This window comes from Melospiza melodia, chromosome 4 (genome assembly GCF_035770615.1).
Source record: "Melospiza melodia melodia isolate bMelMel2 chromosome 4, bMelMel2.pri, whole genome shotgun sequence".
NCBI classification, from domain to species: Eukaryota; Metazoa; Chordata; class Aves; order Passeriformes; family Passerellidae; genus Melospiza; species Melospiza melodia.
The window spans coordinates 9,991,625-10,008,522 of record NC_086197.1 but is presented as its reverse complement, the minus strand read 5'-3'; the positions used below and the strand labels follow the sequence as shown (position 1 = coordinate 10,008,522).

Below are 16,898 nucleotides of genomic sequence, written 5' to 3'. Positions count from 1 at the left end.
GAAGGGAGAGGCTGCTGTGAGCCCAGGTCTGTCTGATGCCTGGGGCACGGATCACTGGGTGACCCACAGGTGACATCCTTCTGTTCAAAGCAGGAGAATTTCAACAGCTCATCTGTTTCTTTTGTTTTATCCTGTTCCTCAAATAGCCAGGGAAAAAATGCCAATATTCATGGCTTGTTCTAGCTCTGACACAGTTCTATCCTGCATTTTCCAAGGTGATTCTTCAAATACGTTGTTCCAAAGTCTTTTTAAACTTGGTTTTTCTGCAATGTTTTGCTTTCTTTATCTGCTTCTGGCATAAAAAAACTCATAAGACTGAACAGCTCTAATCAGAATTATTTCTTGGGCAACTATGAAAGCAGCAGTTTGAGATATTATATCAAACTCTCTTTTAGTCCCAAAGCAAGTGTTGTTACAGTGAATACCTTGGAGTTTGTAAGATTCCCTGTACAAAGATTGCCTGTTTATATGGTATTGGACTCCAACTTGATCTGGGAGATCATCTCTCCCAGACTCAGGTTATCTACCTGCAGAAAATAGTTGATGATTCTGAATTACTTTCCACCCTGTGTTAGCTGCAAGGTGTCAGGTGGATTTCTTGGTACTTATTTTTAATGAAATCTTTAAAAGATACTTTCTTTCTGTAGTGTAAAATGGCTTTGTGATCAAGCTGCCGGACACTGCTTTTTCTGAGTCCATCTCCAAGCTCTTTGCACAGGACTTTGGCATCATTTTCCCTTTTGTCACTCTGACAAAATGAAGCACAAAAAAAGAAAAATGATTCCTGTGACAGCACCAAACTGGAGGTGATGCCAGCCAAGTGCTTTGTCCAGTGTGTCACGCTGTGCTTTGAAGGGCACAAATCTCCCAGTCCAAACAACATCAAACATGTTACTAAAACCATCAAAATATTATTCCTCAAGGATATAGATGGGATATGAAAACAGGGAATACACTTTTAAAAACAGCTGATAGTGTCATAGAGCTGCAGCAAATGACAAATCTTTTGAGAATCCAGCAAAGGGTAGAATTAGATTAACTTAAGAGAGATTCAAGAAATGGCATAATTTGTGCTCTGTCACTTGACATTCTAGCATGCACAGGTGAGCCAGACAACTCTGTTGCTTTAACCCATACTCAACATTCCAATCAATAAATCTGCTCAAAGAAAGCAGCATATCCGTATTTTGGGTGGTACCATCATTAAATCTTTTTTTGCTACTGCCTGGAATTTCATTATGAACAATCACTGATGTAACACCAAATCTATGGAATCTTAAACACATCTCAAAGTCTGTAGAATGAAATAGACTCCTACCAAATGAAAAAGATGCAGTATTTTTTGTTGGTACTGTGTTTTTTTCAAGTGGCTCGTTCCAACATTTTCCCAAACATATTTCAACTCAAAATGTCTCAAAAGAAACTTTTTACAGTTTTTGGATTTGGGGTTAGGGTTTAGTTAATTAATGTTGTTTGTGTTTTCCTTTCTCCCATGTTTCTGACACACAGTTTTTTGGTTGTTTGCTGCCTTATCTTGGGTTTTATGTCTAAATGTGTGGCTTTGACAGCTCTGTGACTGTGCTGTGCCTTCCTATTGCCACACAACCTTCAGTCCCATCCGGCTCTCAGCCTGTCACGAAGCTGTGCTGGATGCATGCTGTCAACACATCATTTGCCAAAATTCAGTGTTTGGTGCTCAGTACAATTCCCACTTACAGAACTCTAATTGTCCTACCAATGCCTGTCAGAAAACCTTGGTTTCAAATTTTTTTTTTTGAAAAAAAGGTAAATTTCAGCCTTGTAGCATAGTCTCTGTCTAGGGAAAATGTTGTTTGCCTTGTATTTTATTCCTTACATCCACACACATTGAAACTGAAGACAACTAAATTAAGAAAATGAGTGGTGGAGTAAAAATTATGTGGTTTATAACACAGGCTACCAATAGTTTGAAGGGAGCTCTCAGCAGGTCCCAAAGCTGGAGTTGATCACCTCAGTCATGGGGTGCAGGTGAGTGCTCAGCATGGTACCAGAGATCCTTCAGAGCAGATGAAGCTGTAAATTCTCCTTTTCTTTGTGGCAAACTTGTCAAAAGAGTTTTTCGGGTCTCAGGAAAAAAAAAACCAAACAAAACCTTTGTCCCACAAACCTCTGTCTCTTCAGAGTTCTCTCTGAGCTATAAATTCACTGCTGATATTGGCTGAGGAAATGGCTGTCTGCCCAATGTAGTTGTCTCACAAAAATGTACAGAATCTCCATCTTTTGGTCTCCTGTAAAGAAAAACAGAGAGCAAAAATGTTGTGGGGAAAAAATAAGTAAAACAGGACATGACCTTCTATGGGATATATATATGGAGGAATTAAAGGATCCTCATAAGGATATAATTTTTTCTAAAATGCCAATGTTTATGATTTGATTACAGACTTGATTAGAGGCAGAAGGATAGACAGATGGGTGGTAGAAGTATTAACCAAAAATGTCTTTCTATGTCCTATGAAAACAGACACCTTAAGGGAGATTTTCAAGAGCACATGAGAAGTCTGTGGCTCCTTTCTGTCACGTTTCAGTCCTCAGCCTGGTCAGCTGGGAGAGTTGGGAATTTGAATCTGAGGGCGACCCTAATAGAGCATTTCAAATGTGCTTTTCTAAATGTGTGCGTTGCTTGCTGTAAGGACACCAAAGAGATGCTGCTGTCTGTGATGAGTGGTGCTTTTCATGTTGCCTCTACAGGTGATTGTAAATGGAGAATGTTGTTTCTGGCTGCACTGAAAGAGATTTTTCTTTGCCATTTGCATCCTTTAAAATGCCTGCAACCCAGATCTGCTTGGGTTATGTCCTTTGGTCATAGGGGCTGAATAAAACCTGGCCAAGTAATCCTTGGGAACTTCTGCTACCAGAATTGCTAGGAAGAAGGGAAATTCAGCACATCTGATGCTTTCCTCTGAATCAGAGCCATGTTGATATGGTTTCAATGGGTGTTTTGGCTGCTTTTCCTGCTTTAATAGCCCTGAGCCAGGGCTCCAAAGATGTTCAGAAATCCAGGTGTGGTTTCTGTAGGTTTTTAAATGTTGGTGCAATAATGGGGAGAGTTGTCCTCAGCACTTTGATCAAACAGGATTTCACAGGCTTTGCCATTTCCAGGGTGTTGCAATGAAAGAAAGCACTTTGTTTAGGTTATGGAAAGGAGGACGAAGCTTTTTCCAGTAGCCCTCAGTACTGTTGGTTTTGCTTGCCTAAAAGGCTTTACCATCTGAGTGTACCCATACTTAATCCCACAGAACAGGGCCATGAGGATTGCCCTCTGTGAGAAACATTTCTGGAAATTATCATTTCCCCTTACTGCAGAGAATGGAATTTCTCATTGGAAAAGAACAATGGAAAACCAATTTGTTTGATTAGAAAATGCTAAATGGTCTACTGTTCTGTTTAGAAGTAGCTATCTCTAGTTGTAAAGTTATGAAAGAAAGACAGTACTGACTCCTTGAAGAGGAAGAGAAATTTTTTACTTCCACAGCTGTTTGGGTTTGGCACTCAAACCTCAGTTTCTCCCACCTGGTGATTAATTGATCAGTATGTAAGTAAATATAGGGATGAGATGATCTATAGGAGGTTGAAGAAATAATGAGGTAAATCAAGTAAATTAGTTTGTGTTGCACTTAGTGCTCCTTTTAAGAATGAAGTGCAAGATAATTGTCTCAGCTTTCCTTTGTGTCTGTCAGCCAGAGATTTCTAGAGTATGACCCAAATAAATTAATTTTATAGAAGCTTTTTAGTTACTGGTGCCCCTTGACTTTGATATTTTGCAGGCTATGTGGTATGAAACATTATAAAATTATATCAGCGAGTAGATTAAAAAATTCCTCTGGCTCAGTGTTGTCAGCATTTGCTCATTCATGGTATTTCACTTGATAGATCACAGAATCACAGAGTGGTGTGAGTTGGAAAAGGTCTGAAGTGTATTTGTGAGTTTTGTTTCAATAAGGAATTCCTGAAGATATTTGGCGAAATTAATTCCTTTTTTAAAAATTTTTTGGTACTGTACTTAGGACTACAGAGTAAAAACAGCCCAAGAAAGAAAAACATGTCCTTGGTCAGGAATATATGTGTGTGTGTGTTTTGGCTCTGCCTCAACAAACCTGAGCCTAACTTAAAGAAGGTGAGTAATCTTGTTTGGTTGGTGAGGAGAACACTTAAGTACCCTGTGAATGAGAGCTCTCAGGAAGGACTTGGTGTTAAGGTATCACAGGAAACAGGGCTAAGTGAAGAAAACAAGATGTTCTTCTGATTTACACTGATGTCCACCTCCAGGGCTTTGTCTGCAAAACATCTCAGCAGTCAGGAGGTTACACAACTTAAAGGTGTTTCTCTGTACTGCGTTGTACCTTTGAATTTAGATTTTCTTCTTTGGCTGTAAAGGATGGGGAGTTTTTTCTCACAGCTACAGTAAATTAAGCAGAGTTTCTGTTGAAAGACCTGGATCACTTCATGCAGCTCCATGAATCCTGAAGGACATGTCAGTCCTTGGGTTTTATTAGTGATTGGAGTAGTTTGACATTTTATTGATGGAAGGATAGATCTGGGTTTTCTCTGGCTTAGAACATACAACTGCAATTGACTTTAATGGGAGTTTTATTAAAGCTGAGATAGTCCTGTAACCTGGATTTATGCATTGCACAAAGAGGACCTGCATTCCTTTCACCAGGTCTGCTGGATTTGGGAAAAGCTGCATTCTTCAGTATTTACTGTGGTACAGCCCTGGGAAGTTCAGAATGGAGTTTCCTGGAGGAATTGCCATCTTAGTTGGTTGCAGCTGTGACCAATTTTCTGTCTTGGCAGTTCTAGGGGGACAGCAAAGGTGTTTGTTTTTGTAAAACAACAGGGTACCCCTTGTGTTTAGCCATGGTGGAGCACAGGGCTGCATGTGTGGAGGAAACTTTGCCTCCCTCCCCATTTCATCACTACCTTCAAAAACCCCCCTTGGCAGGCAGTATGAAATTGAAACAAACACCTCAAAATTTTCTAAGATAAGCAAATCCTGCCCCTGACACTGCTGCTTATGGATTTAGGGGAAGTCCTGTAAGATTGCACTGCCACTTGCAAAAGTATGAAGTATTTTTTTCAGGGCTTATTCACATCTCTTGCTTAACAGAGTGAGTCTAATGAATACTCTTAAGCCCACCTGCTGATTGTGTTGATTAGGTGGGAAGGTAAACTCTATTTGCCAAATTAAATGCTGATTGTGAAGCAAGCTTGGTTTTGGTATCTTTCTTCACCTGGTTTAACAGATAAAAGAAAATTTCTCTGCACCTTGTAATTCCAGCCTTTTGTCTTCTGAGTATATGAACATTTGAAAGTTGTGTTTTTTGCTGCTTCTGTACATGGAAGGGGATGGGAATCACCAGAGCCCCTGAGCAGCTCTCCCAGCTGGCTGAGGTTACTCCAAATTGGGGATCTGAGTTTTTTCTCCCAAGAGCTGCCTCAGTTCTCCCCCTGAGGCATGGCTCAGAGGCAATTTTTTCTCACCACATGCTGAGTTATCATTTGTCCCAGCCATTGCTTGAAGGTGGCTGTTGTACCACTGTTGCAGTCAAATTACATGTACAGACGGACAAACAACCTGTCACTGAAACCCGTGTAAATGCAAAAATGCAATCCAGCAGCTATGCACAAACAGCCAGAAGGTTTTTGCATCTTTGACTGGAGGCAGCCAGCAATCAAGAAACTGCGCTGGTCTACAGCCAAAAGAAATAGGGAATTCCCTCAGTTGTTTTTTTCTTCTCTGAAGTTATTAATGAGGGCATAATCAGGTTTGGCTTCATATTAATCGGTGCAGTTTGGATATTAAAATTGTCAGTTCTGTGGCTGGTGCATCCCAGGGTGTTCTGAGGATTGAATTACTCTGTGGTTGGGTTGCAGTCAGGCAGCAGGAGCAGGTGAATGAATGGGGCAGTTTTCCTTGCAAGTGGGAGCCACTCTTTTCCCCTAATGGGGACTCAGATGCACAGAGTATCTGTCTTTGCTTGCGTGGGAATTTCTTCCCCACAGAGGAGTCACTGGAAAAAGAAAAGGAGCAGCAAATCAATTTAGTCAGTGGTGCAATTGTATCTAGCAACTGCAGCAAGGATCAGGATCTGTTTTGCTTTCCAGATTCATCCTAACTGTAAAGACTTTTTCTGCCTTTGGTGCCCTCTTCAGCCCCCCCATGTAAACACTTCTATCTTTGCAGTGCCTGTAATAACTATTGGCCTACTCAAAGAATCCCTTGGGAGCTGAAGAGGCAGCATCTTCCAGGCTCAGGGCCATCATATCTGGTGAGATATATGCTTTTTATACGTTTGGATTTTTTTATTTTTTCCTGGAGCTATATTTTGTTCAGTTGAGACAATCTCTATCATGAACCTCACTTCAGTGTTAGCATAGTTTCCTTTGAAACCCAAAATCTGGTACAGGAAAAGGTTGTTTTGGGTTAGTGATCAGCCTGATTTGGAAGACAATTTGTGGTAGTCCTTGATCAAACTGACTGCCAGAAATTACTTGTATATTTGGCAATTTTCCACCCCAATTCTTCCCTTTTATTTTAGCGTTTTGTACTTTTGCTAAGGATTATAGCTAAGTATGTGCATCGCAATTTAGCTCTCTAAAACACTGAGAAATTTTTCCATGTTGTGGCTCCATGTTAATCTCCTGCTTCCTGGAAATTACCTGAATGGGAAGGAGGTGTTTTTCCCCTGGAAATGTTGAACTCTTGCGTCTTTGTCATTAACCCTACATGTGGCTGTCTTTGCACACACAGAGTGAGGTAATGAGGTCAGCCCAACAGCCACTCTGGGCTTTCCCTTGGTGGAAGGTTATGAATATGGAGACCATTATGTGTCATTAAGATAATAATGGTGCTGAATATGTCAGCAAAGCCAATGGCTCTCTCTGTTCCCCAGGTGTCCTGGTTTTGGTTTGATAGGGACACGAAACAAAAATTCTGCTTGCCATGAGGGAGAAAATTTGCCTTTCAAAAGATTCAGCACTTGATAGGAGTCCTGCTAATAATAATAAATGTTCCCAGGCTGCACTTGGCCTATAATTGCTGTTTAGCCCAAATTGCTGTGAGTGAGGACACTCCATCATTCTGGCTACACAGGTGGAGGTTATGATGTCATGTGCAGCAAATTCATTGATGCAAAAGGATGGAGCATTTACATAAAATAGTAACACCATGCAGTAGTGGAAACTAAAGAAAGTTAGTTCAATTTCAGGAAACTAAGGAAAACAAGGAAAATTTAATTGAAGCAGCCAGCCTTGATGAGGAAGTGAGGAAAGGGCTTGCGTCGAAGGGTTTCTCTGTCTATTGAGCATCACTCTGGAGTTATTGTCACTACCAGGGGCTGTTTTGGCATTACCTGATTATTAAGGGCAAGGTTTGTAAGGAATTATCCTTAGAAAGGATAATCCCAAGGAATTATGGCCACACCTGTGGGTAGAGCTTGACAGCTCTTGTGTCTGCATACCCTTATAGTGAGTTTCTGCCACTGAGTTTTCTTTCCTCAGTTCCTTTTTCTCATTGCTGATGATCACAGGCAGGTTTAAGTGGCCAAGCAGAGCAAAGTCCTGAGCACAGAGTTCCTGTGGTCACCCTGCCTGCTCTTCTGGTGCCTGGCTATCACAGATTTTGTCAGCAGATGAGGGAAAGAAGAGGCAGGGTGAGCTGGGCTGAAGCCAGGAGGAGAGAAACCTAAAAGTGAATTTGTTGGGTAATAGTGGCTCCCAAACGCATTTTTTTTTATTTGCATGTGGATCTATAAAGGCTCCAGTTTCAGTCCTTGGGAATAATTAAACCTTAAGCAGTGATAAACAGCACAATATTCAATTAGTGAGCTGCCCTGACAAAGGCATGTTGTTGAAGTAAATTGGGGTTTTCTTGAGGCTGTTAACTGTGCTGACAGAGAGTTGGTTAATTCTTGAAGGATAATGTTTTGGGCAAATTCCCAGCTTCCAAATGCCTGCAGGCAGACTTGTCCATATTTGTGGTATATTTGAGGTCTACTGTTCCTCCTTTGGGCCATATATTTTAAGAGGGAATTTTAATGGAAGGAAACATTGCTGCAGAGCAACAGCCTTCTCCGAAACACTTTCCAAAAATATGTTAAGGCCAAAGGTCTTGTTTTTTCAGGGCAAAAGAAGTGAATCCTCTAATATTTACTCAGTTATAAATAGTGATGGGCAAGGCTCTAAGGATGGATTCCTGGAAGATTGTATCAGGGATAGTTATTCCCCAAACTAAGCAAAGGCAGTGGTTGTCTTTTAATTGTTCCATCTTCTTTGGCACAGAGAACACCACTATTAAACAGATAGCAAATAATTATTATAAATTTGAGGTTTTTACCCCTCTCTTACTTCTCTCCAGTCCTAACAGGAACTAAAATGTATTTTATTTCCAGTAAGAGATGGCAGCTAAATGCTGGGGGGAATATTGATGATGAATGTTTTGGTTCTCCATCCATGGCATCAGTGAGGTGGCAGGAGAAGGTGCAACCCCATGGGGAAGGAATTTATCTGGGGTGCAAGAGGTGCTGCTCCTGACCAGCTGGGCTTGGACAGGGAGCTGCATTTCAGTTATGCACTCCTCTCTTCCCCTGTAAATAGAATGGGAGATTTTAACTTAGAGAGAAGCTGTTTGAAAGTGTTGTTACTTTCCACTGAAAGCTAAATCTGCTTGGTGTCAATAGGTGAGTGTTATCTAATTCCATTAGCAGGTTGGTTTGCCTCCCACAGTGAAATTCAGTCTCTCACAATGTAGGTCTTGTACAGTTCAGGATGCAATTTCTGCATCACCAAAGAGCTAACATGAAACCCAAATGAGACACAAGCCTTGCTGAGGAGCCTGGAGGCCAGAGCTTCCAGGGATGCTGAGACACTTCCAAACAGGAGCACAGCATCTGAGGTGTCTTTACAGGCTCATGAGTCTGCTGTACCCATAAATTAAAAAAAAATCAGAACATGTACAGCATTATTTATTGGAAAAGGAATGCAGTTTCTCATTTGCTTTCTAATTTTCTGTATCAAGATTAAATGTAGAGTAACTGAACTGACAGGAAAATCTTTGGTAGTAAACACTAAATAACAAATGTTTGGTATTAGCAAAGACCTCAAATGGCAGGAAAAAATATTTTTCAGACACTGATGTGCTTTTGTGCAGATATATTTTTTTTGCTAGTACTTACCAGAGAAGAAAAAGTAAAACTGACTTCTAACAGCTATTAGGTGCCATTCCAAAATCTTGCAGTTGAGCATTTATTTCTGCTGATGTAAGACAGGTATTTAACTCTGTAAAAGGTTGTATCTGTACTCTGTAGGAGTACTTTTGAGAACTGAAGTGATTTTCCACTTTGAAGCTTTTGAGAATTGAAGTAATTTCTCACTGTAACTGTTGTATGCTCTTTGTACCCCAAAAAAATAAACTCCCTCGACTCAAAAAAAAAAAAAAAAAAGGAAAAAGACACAGGGATTAAATGACAGAATTGCAGAATTGCTGCTTTTTTTGGTGGCTGTTGGTACTATCATATATGCTGAAGCGTTCCAACCAAGGGCATGTGACTGCAGTGGAATTTGATGCACAATCAGTTTTAGGGAACAGCCTGTGCCTTGTTAATATAATCCATAAAAGGCTTTCAAACTCCCTGAAACCAGTCCCTTCTGTTTCCAAGTCTGCATATGATCTCATAGGAAATGATCTGGGAGAGGCCACCTAACCCTTTTGCATAATCAAGGTAGCATTGTTCTTTTAATGCCTAAAGTGAGCTGTTTCACTGTTATAAACTCAATAATCCCCTTCTCTCCTGTCAGAAAATCTCTATTATCAGGCTTTGCAATGATTTTAGTGGCATTACAAAAGAGAATAATAAGTGGCAAGACTGAAGTGTGATTTGAAGCCTGACCTCAGTAATGCCATTCATTTACTTTGTCGCCCTTTGTCTCAGCCTTTCAAAAATCCTAAAACCAGTGAAATTTGGAAGGCTGAAATGCAAATACGTAACTCAAGTGGACAAGGTTTATTTTGCAGAGGGCTCAGAGGCAGGTGAGCAGCCTGAACCTTGCCAGGTTTCATAAAGGGCAGTAGTAGCAAAACTGCAAGGAAGGTATCTGCCCTTTATACAGGGGTGTGTGTGTGTCTATATACAGGGAGGTATATATATTATATATGTACACATATATATATGTATTATATATATCTGTATAATGGGCAGATATATAAATAAATATATATAAATATATATATAAATGTTTTTGTAGTTTTTGATATTGTAAAACTTCTCTTGAAGACATTAGCAGTAGGTGAAGAAAGTGAAAGAAAAAGAAGCCTTGAAAACCTTTACACAAACACAGAGTGCCTCATGCAGCCCATGCTCTTTTATATCCTCGGGATACCCAGGATTTCCTCAATATATTTAGCCCAAGAAGGGAAACTCTCCAATGAGTTGCTGTCCCTGAGAGCCTTGTAGGGCAGCGAGCCTGAACCTTCCCTGCCAGGGCAGGGAGAGCATGGGCTCTGTGACTGTGCACAAGGACAATTATGGTCGAGTCCATGTCAGCAGGCTGAACCAGCTGCCCAGCTAGCAGGCTGGGGTTAGAGTGAGCCTAAGCAGAGGGCTCTGTGGCACCCAGCTCGCTGCAGAGCTGTTAGATTTGGCACTCTGCTCTGGGCTCCGCTCAAACGTTTTCTTAACCATATTAGGATATGTGGAAATTGGCCAGCCCTGGATGGACTTGCTGCTTGTGCTCGTATTTTATGGAGTAGGCAGCCACTGCTTTGCTTAAAAACTAGCAGGTTTGCTAAAATAACACAAATGGACAGCTAGCAGGTTTGCTAGAATAACATAAATAACACAAATGGACAAGAGGAAGTAAGCCTGTCTTTTATTTAGGCATGTTGATATCAGCACAAAATGAATGCAATAACAGAAAATTGTAGCAGAGCTAGGAGTAATTTGTAATTGTGTTTGTAATAGTAATTGTAGCAGTGGATGGAGAGAATAAAATATTATTTTAACATATACTCTGAACTCATGTAAATTAAGGCATATCACAAATTATTCTTCTGAATCTAGATTGGTAAATCCCCTCACTGGCACAGCATATGGATTTACCAGGTGAAAAAACCCTGAACCTGCATTCAGTTGATGCTAATTTGTGAGGACCAGGCCTTTATTAGTGATATATATCTGGTGAGGGGGTCTGAGTGTTGTAACGCATCTGAAATCCAGGCTCACTCATGAGCAGTATTCTTAACCAGGTCCAGTACTACTTCTGTGAGCTGAGAAATTTGCAGGGATGGTCCCTGAGGTTTACGAAGCCATGCACCATTGATAGTTTTAATAAGCTACATTTATATTTGGAAGTCAATACTCAGAGGTGGCTGAGGATAAGCTGTAGGAAAGAAAAAAATCTTAGTGTAGTTCAATTTTCCACTGCATTGTAGAATTTAGTGTTTGGAAGGCTACAAAACCACTTGGTGAAAGTTACTGCCCAGGTGAAGGCTTCTCTGGAGCCTTGGATGAGGACTGAAAGGTTCATGAAACATTTAAAAATTGTAAGGAGGGTATGCAAATGTGGATGAGCTCTCAGGGTGGGAGGGAAGGGATTTTGCATTGGTTTTTCATGCCCACATCACACTAAAACAAAAAAAAAAATATAGAAATGCAGCCTCAATATTGAATCCACTTAAGGGACATGAAGAAGGAAACATTTCTGTTGGTTTCCATTTGAGATCCATTACAAAAAGAACTGCTGTAGGGCTGTAATTCAATGCAGGAAGCATTTCTATGGAATTTTGGCATTAGGTGGACTTCCCAAGAACAGCTACTGTCCGGAAGATATTCCAGCTAAAATCTTCAGAGAGCAGTTTGAAATGTTGGCACTATTTCATGTGAGGTCTGATCCAGCTTGAGCTAGGGGAGGAACAGAGGAGGCTCTGATTTGGATCTCAATGGCTCCTCTCTGCACTGTCCAGCTTGCACATAACATGGTCAAACAGAACAACACCCCAACCAAGCAACACCCCCAAATGACCCCTTATAAAGAACATGAGAGAAAAAAGGTTGTACAGAACTTGTATTTGACTAGATTAAGATGTATTTTGAACCACAGGCAGGAGCAGAGGGCAGTGAGAGGGGAGATGGTGGCAGGGGAACGTGGCACAGAAACAAAGGTGACCCACACTGCTCTTGTTTGAAATACAGCCTGGTTTGGATGGCTTTGAGCAGCCTTAGCAGAAATTCTTTCTGCCACAGCTAATTCACTTATTGCTGGATTACTTAGCATCTGCATGTGGACCTTTGCCAGATTTAATCCTAAACCACTAGGACTGGATTTGAGCTCTGTGGGTAGATACAGGAATATTCAGCAAGATGCTTTGGGGTTTTTTGGTACCTCAGTTTTCCTGTTTGGAACAAGCTGACCTGAGAGAGCCAGATTAGGTCCTGTTATGAATTTGGTTATTTGAGGTGCATTTGGATGTCACATACAAGTGATCAATTAAATGCAATTCAAGTACATACAAGTGATCAATTTAATTAAATGCCATTCTCCTTATTGCTATTTTCCCTCCCCTATTCCCCACTCCCTATCCTTTCTATTTCAGAACTTTAATCGCCTTGCCAAGAATTTGATTGAGTAGCTTGGATATAAAAAAAAGATTGTTTTATGACTCTTAATAATATGCATAGATGTGAAGTTAAAAATGCATTTCATGCTCCAGACCCTAAGCTGAATGCTAAGGGATACAGCAAAAGAATTTATCCTTTTTTTATCCTGCTTTTAATTACATTATTTCATAGGTAAATTGTGGATTTATTTCATCTCCTTTCAGCTATCTCATAGCCATTTTTGGAGACAGAATGCTGATGCTGATAGAGTGGCAGCTGTAGCTGATACCAGTTCATGTTATGCTTGTGATCCAAACAAGAGTAACAGATCAGAGCTCTATAATAACAGGAAAAGGAATTTAATAAACAAATTAAATAGGTGGGGAAATTCAAGTGAAAGCAGTAGTAGTTAAGGGGAGAATTTCAAGGATGGGAAATAGGTACTCAGTGAAAGTTAAAGCTGGTGTCTGTCCATTGTATTTCTTTAAACATTCAGATTATTTTACTTTAAGGAAAAGGAATTGAATTTAATGGACTTTAAAACTGTACGTTTGGCAAAAAAAAAAAAAATACTCTGCATCTTGAGTTCATTACACTTAGACAGCCATCCCAATCTGGCTTTAGATGGGGGTTCTGTATGGTGGGTCGATTGTTTTCTTTTATTAACAATGTCCATGGTCAAAGTGTCTTGGGTTCTGGTTTTGTTACATCTGTCCTTGATTTTTGACACCTTCTGGCTCTGAGGATTTGCTGTCTGCCAGTTGAATCCTTGGGAACCTTTGCAAGTGCCTCTGTGGAGAAGGTGATGACCATGAGCTTCCTCTGTGCTGTGCTCTTGTGAGGAGCTGCAGCTTCTGATGTTCTTGTGAACACACACAGGCAGCACTTGGGCTGAAACTGGCAGGTAGTATTAAAAATAGATTAAATAATATAGAAGTATTAATAATATGGAGTGGAAAAAAACGTTGGTGTCGAATCCAGTTCATTCAATTGACCCAAAACAGAGTTTACTGTTTAAACTGATTTTTGAGTGGTGTATTTTGTTCTGGAAGTGTCCCATGTAGATCTTTGCAGTTTGCCTCACTTGACCTGTTACAGTGCTTAATTATCCTTCCCTTTACACAGTTTTCCCAAGGGTCTTAATTGGTAGGGAAATTGCTGGTGTCAAGGGACAAAAATCAGTGTCTGTTACTCTATTTTAAGCACATTGCATCTCCTCCTGCCCTCAGGGGATGTGAAAGGTTTATCATTCTCCAATATATGTGTGAAAATTACTGGTTTTTAGGCTTAGCAAGCCTGACCCTTCCAAATTCTCCATGGACATGATGTTTCCTGGAGCTCTGGGAACTTTGCTTGCTCTCTTCCAATAGTTCCCCCATTTCCTGAAGCAATGTGTACCTGCAGATAAATTCAGGTTTCCAGCCAGGAACTGAGCAGTACCCAGGAGGGAAGGGGTGCTGCTTGTAGCTGCTGTGTTTCCAAACAAATGACATGAGTGTGATTTGCCACCAGCCCTGGGTTAGAACTTTTTGACTCCTTTTGTTATTCAATCTGTCAATTAGTGCCTCAGTAAAACATTACCTAGTGTTTGTGAAAGCAATTACCAAGCCACTATCATATTTTTTGGAGAGATTTAACCCACAAATTGAGAATGTTCAAAGCTGAAAATGGCCTAATTTTGCATGTTCTGGCTGCTTGTCTCTTCACTTGTAATTCTTTACTTTCATTAAAGCTATTAATAGCAAAATTTGTGTCAATTAATATTTTCAGTGATCTCTCTGGCCAATGGCTTGGACTACCTGATTTATTCAGCCACATTTTGGCTTCACAGAATAGGTCAGTCTGAAAAACAAAATACACTGAAACAGGGAGGCAAGCCCTAGAGCAAGGAGGGGAATGAAAATGCATGCATGAAATGCTTCAATGAGGCTCTTGCAAGTGCTTAGAAAAGCAATTAGAGAAACACTTTGGGAGAGCAGGATGTCTGGAGCCAAGTTTCTTCAACACCTATGGGTGTGCTTCACATTAATTTTTAATATCTGCTTTTAGAAGTCTTGAGAAAGAAGAGGTAATGCTGTGACAGAAGAACAAACATATTTTGCTGAAAGTGGAGTGAGTCCTGTGGAAGATATCTTGTTATTAAAATGGAAGCCACCTCCTTCCATGTAAGAAGGACAGCTTAAAGCAAGGTGCTTGCTCCTCTAATCCCCCTTGCAACACCATGACTTAAAGACTTTGCAGTCTTTGAAATAAATTTCCCATAGTATTGGGGGAATCATCCTGATCTCCTCCAGTCTGGCTTCCTAAATGCTCAGATGGTTGTTGATGAAGAGAACAGGTCCTATAAATTCCCTGAAGAAGTGAATTGAGAACACCTGCATTGGTGTAGCAGTGAGATTGTGAGTTCCTAGCACCTGACTGCCAGGGTCTGAGCCTGCTGAGTTCTCAGCAGCACATTTGGAGGGAAGGGTTCATCACTGTCCTGTAATGCCAAGCTGTTCTTTCAGTGCATACCAGCTTTTTCCACTGAGAGGGGGAATGAAAAAGAGTGTCTGTCAGTGGAAATATGCAGTACAGAAAATAGCTTTGGAAATACAAGGCCTAGGAAATATAAAATTGGACTCATTACTGTCATGAAGCATAATGGTGATAATTCACAATGGATCTGTCACTGTAATGAAGTAGAGGAAAAGCTCTAATCCCCTGAGGAATACAAGGGGTGTTTTATATTATTTGCCCAGGTGTGGGTGTGATGGATGGGGCCAGATATCAGTGGTGTAAGTCTTTGGGTTCAGTGTGGGCAAAGCTGAATCTGGCCAAGATTCTCAGAAGACACCTCCTAAAGGGACGAGCTTTGTTGAGTTGGTCCCTTCCCAGCCACAGTATTCACCTTCAGAAATATCCAAGCTTACCTCTGAGGGTGATAAGTGATACACTGTGCATTTTCACAGGGCTAGGAAAAGGAAATACCTGCTGTTTCAAACTTTCCCATGCACTCTGTGGGTAAGGACATATGTTTTTAAACTCACCACCTTGTCTTCCTTCGGAAACTGCTGGAAATTTTCCATCTGAACCTTAAGAATATTTTGTGCATGGTACTGTGTTGGATATGTAGACCTCAGCTGGCTGCTAGTTATTGTTTATAAAATTGTTTGTGCATTTACAAAATGGTAATTGAAATCCATGGAAATATGAAATAGCCTTTCAAGTATGTTTTGAGGCAGGATCTGAATTACAATAAACATAGTGATAAGTCACTTCTGCAAAGGTAGATATTTGTTTTCCTCTTCACAGTGAAACAGAAGTGTAAACACTGAGTACTTACTTAGTAATGTAATATCTTATTTTTGTAGATTTGTGCAAAAAAAAAATCAAGAGTTTGCCTTTTCCCTCCCCACCCTTTCCTCTGGGGCATTGTTAGAATCTGTCTGATCCATGGAGATCTGATCCTAGGGAGCTGAATTTTTTTCTGGATTAAAAAAATAACAACAAAACCTGGGTTTGGTCATTTCCCCAAGGCTCAGGAATGCTAGTGATGTCACTTTTCTTTCCTCAGAGCTGCCCTTAGGAGTTCATCCCTGTTACAAAGGCCATAATGGATATCCAACAAACATTTCAATAAAACTGTGGCAGCTGAAGTCTCCATCTCATCAGTAGGTCATGGTTCAGTGACAAATTGTCCATGAATGCTCATAGTTGGTAATCCTTCAAATTGCAGGTGAAGTAGTGCTCTTTCAAGAAAGAGTGTGTGAATGAAGGAAATTAACTGCTCACAGCTCCCATGTGGCATAAGAGCCACTCCATCTCTGCCCTGAAACCTCTGTAAACACCCATTGTATGGCATCAATTGTCTATTTCTTGTGTTTTCATTCCATAACATATACCTACTCTTGAAAGCTGATTTAGATGACTAAAACACCAATGCAAAAATGGAAAAAGGGAGAATATTTTTGCATACCTTATGAGTGATAACAATGAGGCCTCAGATATTATTGTCCCTGTTTTGTAACTTACTTCCGTGAAGTTGGATATGTTAGATGAGTGTTAACTCTCCTGCTGGGAGAGTATCAGTGTTGTACTGCAGAGATGCTGCTAGGAAAAACAAGGTGAGTTGTTTAATGAGATTTAGGTAAGGCTGACATTAGGTTTGGATATCATGGCTCCTGTGGATGTACCAGAGGATTTTCCTGCCCCTAAATATGACTAAAGTAAAAGCTAAGACATGTGGCCACTCAGAAAACCTCCACAATGGTGAACACTTGGCAA

General features: G+C 40.5%; 1 protein-coding gene across 4 annotated transcripts in view; it reads left to right on the top strand.

Annotated features, from left to right (window-relative positions):
- Window positions 1-16,898, top strand: part of CALD1 (caldesmon 1) — a 162,698-nt gene that overhangs the window by 28,349 nt on the left and 117,451 nt on the right. For 3 of the 4 annotated variants that reach the window (XM_063153792.1, XM_063153789.1, XM_063153785.1), the window contains exon 2: window positions 6,224-6,308. The exons of the other annotated variant lie outside the window; for it this stretch is intronic. The gene's annotated coding sequence lies outside the window, so the exon portion shown is untranslated. The remainder of the gene's footprint in view (window positions 1-6,223; window positions 6,309-16,898) is intronic. 4 annotated transcript variants of the gene reach the window in all.